The 4,829-nt window shown below is 37.2% G+C and overlaps 1 pseudogene; it reads left to right on the top strand.

Annotated features, from left to right (window-relative positions):
• Window positions 1–843: 843 nt before the first annotated feature.
• On the top strand, window positions 844–4,443 carry LOC105437772 (annotated as a pseudogene).
• The last annotated feature ends 386 nt before the right edge of the window (window positions 4,444–4,829 follow it).

Below are 4,829 nucleotides of genomic sequence, written 5' to 3'. Positions count from 1 at the left end.
CATACACCCTTACACCATGGGCATAGTAGATATATTACCACAACACCCAGTATCTTTTATGCATACCCAAGTTCATGACTTACATTTAGTATTGGGAACACTTTGGGAATACCAAGGAGTTTTAAGAAATGGAGTCATATCTAGCTCATTCCCTTGTCCCATCTTAGATGCCGCCAGGAAAAAATATGTCGGGCATGTGTTTAACTGGATCTTCCTTGCAGATACGTAGACAAAAGTTTCCTGCCTAGCTCCAAACTAACGGGCCACTTTCAAAGGGAAATATGCTCTGTAATACCACTCGTCTGATAATACGAGCAATACACAGTGCTTACCTTTACAGGAAGCTAATCAAAATTACTAGACTGGGCATGTGTGGGCATTTATCTGACATAACATAAAGAACTGTACATTAACAAAAACACTTTTTATTTTCGTGAGCCGGAAGTAATCAGAAAAGTGTCAATTTGCAGGTTTTAGGATTGTAAAATGTTGCTATTTTTCACAAATAGAAACTATTATACAATGTAAGCAAATTTCTTGACACAATTAGGTTTTTGTATTCATATTTTATCATATGTTTGATTTCCCCTTGTTAGTTCAAATAAAAAAAAAAATATTAACGATATTTCTTTGTGAACAAAATCACTACTCAAGCTTTCCAATTATATTGGCGGCTTCGAACCTTGGACATCAAAGATAACAGCACACCTGTAGATTCTATTGTGCAACCTTAGAAAACGGCAGCTGCTTGGAATAATTTGTTGCCAGTTGGGACTCCAGCTCTCAAAACTCCTTTAGAATACACAATGCGTGAATGTATGTGTTCCTGCATGTCTTATGAAGATTTAATTTTTGTAGTCATCAAGATAAACGGTACATGTATCTTGAAGCATACAAGTACATCTGGACTCCTTCCTATTTTCCTAAGCATATTTTATGCTATTACTCTTTTTTCTCAGTTGGAAACCCCACAAGATCAAATCAGCAGCTGTCAGGACATGGTGAAGAATTGGACGAAAGGAGATGTATGAAGCCAGAAACACAGGGTAAAGTCTCAAGAAAAGGCAGCTCAACTGTTCTGCCAAATGCTGAACCATTGACCAATTGTGATTTATCTCAAAGAGACTTCAGGAGCATGATTAATAAATCTAATTCAAATGATGTTTCAGTTCGAGAAAGCGATTTGCTAAAACAGCCTCCAACAGCAGTGGACAGAGGTGGTGCTTCATGTTCCTATAGGCCTGAGCATGAAGGGATGAACAAGCAAAGAGAAAGTCCATCGGAAAAGCAGTGTTCTGATGGTGATGAAAGAGTTGCAAACACTGACAGCACAATAGACATGGTATCTAACAGAAGAGAAAAGCGGCATCAGTGTTCTCATTGTAACAAAAGGTTCATGAGCAAGTCTTCCCTCTATAGGCATATGAAATCCCATACCGGAGAAAACCCATTCCACTGCTCTCATTGTAATATGAAGTTCTCGCTGAAAAGTTATCTGTTATCTCATTTGAAAAGCCATTCAGGAATAAAGCCGTTCCAGTGTTCTATTTGTAGCAAACAGTTTTTAGGGCAGAAAAGTCTAACATACCACCTGATATTCTGTGATAAGACACAACACAGAGGAGGAAACACTAATTATGAGTGCTCTGTTTGTAACAGAATATTCTCTGTCAAGCGAAGTCTAAAAAGACACATGTTGACCCATAGTGGAGAAAAGCCTTTCAAGTGTTCTCATTGCAACAAAGTGTTCATAAGAAAGGTAAACCTAGATACGCATATGAAATCACACACTGAAGAAGAGCTGTTCCAGTGTTCTCATTGTAACAGACGGTTCTCAAGAAAGCGTTACCTAGATATACACATGCGATCCCATACGGCAGAAAAGCCATTCCAGTGTTCTGATTGTAACAAAGTGTTCATAAGAAAGGTAAACCTAGATACGCATATGAAATCACACACTGAAGAAGAGCCTTTCCAGTGTTCTCATTGTAACAGACGGTTCTCAAGAAAGGGTTACTTAGCTATGCATATGCAATCCCATACATCAGAAAAGCCATTCCAGTGTACAGATTGTAACAAAAGGTTCAAAAGAAAGCGTTACCTAGATATGCATATGCGATCCCATACAGGAGAAAAGCCATTCCAGTGTACTGATTGTAACGAAAGGTTCACCTGGAAGGCTGGCCTCAGCAAACATATACAATCCCATACAGGAGTAAAACCATTTCAGTGTACTGATTGTGGCAGAAGGTTCTCGAGAAAAGGTTACTTAGAAATGCATATGAAAATCCACACAGAAGAAAAGCCATTCCAGTGTTCTAAATGTAATAAGAAGTTCTTGCTGGGAATACATCTGGCAGGTCATATGAAAACCCACTCAGCGATAAAGCCATTTCAATGTTCTGTTTGTAGCAAACAGTATTTTGAAAAAAGAAGTCTAACAAACCACATGAAATTACATGATATGATGCAACAAAGGGGAGAAAAAATTCATTATAAGTGCACTGTTTGTAACAGAAAATTCTCATTCAAGTTAAATCTATCAAAACACATGAGGGTCCATAGCAAAGAAAAGCCTTATCTTTGTTCAGTTTGTGGCAGACAATTCGCTTGGAAGACTGGTCTAAAATGTCATATGAACACCCGTTGTGGAGAAAAGCTGTTTCCTTGTTCTGATTGTAACAAAAGGTTCTCTACTAAGGATATCCTTAACAGGCATATGCAAACTCATACAGGAGTAACTGCCTTTCATTGTTCTTTCTGTAGTAAAAGATTTGTTTGGAAGAGAAGTCTAATACACCACATCAAAGTTCATGATAAAGAAAATCCATATCGATGCTCTGAGTGTGGAAAAGTGTGTCCAAACGAGTCTTATCTCAACAGCCATCTGAAAACCCATATGAAGGAAAAGTCCTATCAGTCGTATCAGTGTTCTGTTTGTAACATGATATTTTCATGCAAGAGTGCAATAACACAACACCGGACGACCCATATAGGAGAAGGGCCTTTTCGGTGTTCTACTTGTAGCAAACAGTTTTCTTTGCAGAGAAGTCTAACATACCACCTGAAATTCTGTAATAAGACACAAGACATAGGAGGAAATACCCATCATGAGTGCTCTGTTTGTAACAAAATATTCGCATTCAAGGGAGGTCTAAAAAGACACATGTTGACCCATAGTGGAGAAAAGCCTTTCCAGTGTTCTGTTTGTAACAAAGGGGTATCAAGTAAGATGGTGCTAGACATGCATATGGGAACCCATACAGGAGAAAAGCCATATATCTGTTCAATTTGTAGCAGACAATTCACTTGGAAGTCTAGTTTAAAATGGCATATGAAAACCCGTTGTGGAGAAAAGCTGTTTCATTGTTCTGATTGTAACAAAAGGTTCACTACTGAGTATTTCCTAAACATGCATATGGAAACCCATACAAGAGAAAAGCCATTCCAGTGTTCTCAGTGTAATAAGAAGTTCTTGCTACAAAAATATCTGCTATTTCATATGAAATTCCATCTAGGAGAAAAGGCATATCATTGTTCTGTCTGTAGTAAACAGTTTGTAAGGAAGAGTAGCCTTTCACGCCATAACATCAAAGTTCATGATGTAGATAATCCAAGACCATGCTCCGAGTGTGGAAAATTGTGTCTAAGCAAGTCTTCTCTCACCAGCCATATGAAAACCCATACGAAGGAAAAGTCAGCTCAGTGTTCTATTTGTAACAAAATACTCTCATGCAAGAATGAGCTAAGAAGACACATGCGGACCCATATTGGAGAAAAGCCTTTCCAGTGTTCTGATTGTAGCAAATGGTTCTCAAGAAAGGGTTACCTAGATATGCATATGAAATCCCATACAGGAGAAAAGCTATTCCAGTGTTTTCATTGTAATAAGAAGTTCTTGCTTGAAAGTCAACTGTCAGATCATATGAAAAGCCATTCGGAGATAAAGCCGTTTCAGTGTTCTATTTGTAGCAAACAGTTTTTTTGGAAGAAAAGTCTAGCACACCACCTGAAATTCTGTGATAAGACACAACACAGAGGAGGAAACACTAATTATGAGTGCTCTGTCTGTAACAGCATATTCTCAGCCAAGGCAAGTCTAAAAAGACACATGAGGACCCATAATGGAGAAAAGCCCTTCCAGTGTTCTGATTGTAACGAAAGTTTCTCAAGGAAGGATTACCTAGATATGCATTTGAAAACCCATACATGAGAAAAGTCATATCTTTGTTCAGTTTGTAGCCAACAATTCACTTGGAAGTCTATTCTAAAATTTCATGACAATCCTCTCTGTATAAAATTAATATTAGTACAACTGTATTCTGTTGAAGTAAATTGTTTCTTTGAAAAAAGTAGTCTCATATATATCGTATTTAGTGCATTATTTATTATTTATTTATTTATTATTTATTCAGGGTTTATTTTAAAGGGACTTGGTAACATTGTTCAGATGAGAGATAGTGGTGCTAAGGTAGTGACTTCAATGCTAGATGTTCAATTAGAGATAATCTGAAAATTTGAGTGAAAACGGACCATTATTCATGGTATAAATTGGGAAAAACTGATCTGATCGATTCCTTAATTCTCCTCACTATATTATTACAATTTAATGACATTTTAGGAGAATGGAAATCTCACAAAGCAATAAAATGGCTCTACATTCCATTCTAGACATTTAAGTGTTGACAGATTTTTTATAGCCTGTTTTATGTCTTTTTTTCATGGAAAAACGGTTGGGAAAATTCAAAAATGGTTGGGAGAATTTACTGTTAATCACTGTTAGAGGGTGCCGTACATCAACGCCTTTAAAGAAAACCATAGATATCTTC

The sequence above is a fragment of the Strongylocentrotus purpuratus genome, unplaced genomic scaffold, assembly GCF_000002235.5.
Source record: "Strongylocentrotus purpuratus isolate Spur 01 unplaced genomic scaffold, Spur_5.0 spur5_scaffold_3, whole genome shotgun sequence".
NCBI lineage: Eukaryota > Metazoa > Echinodermata > Echinoidea > Camarodonta > Strongylocentrotidae > Strongylocentrotus > Strongylocentrotus purpuratus.
The sequence above is the reverse complement of the archived record's forward strand: the minus strand, read 5'-3'. Positions and strand labels throughout refer to the sequence as shown.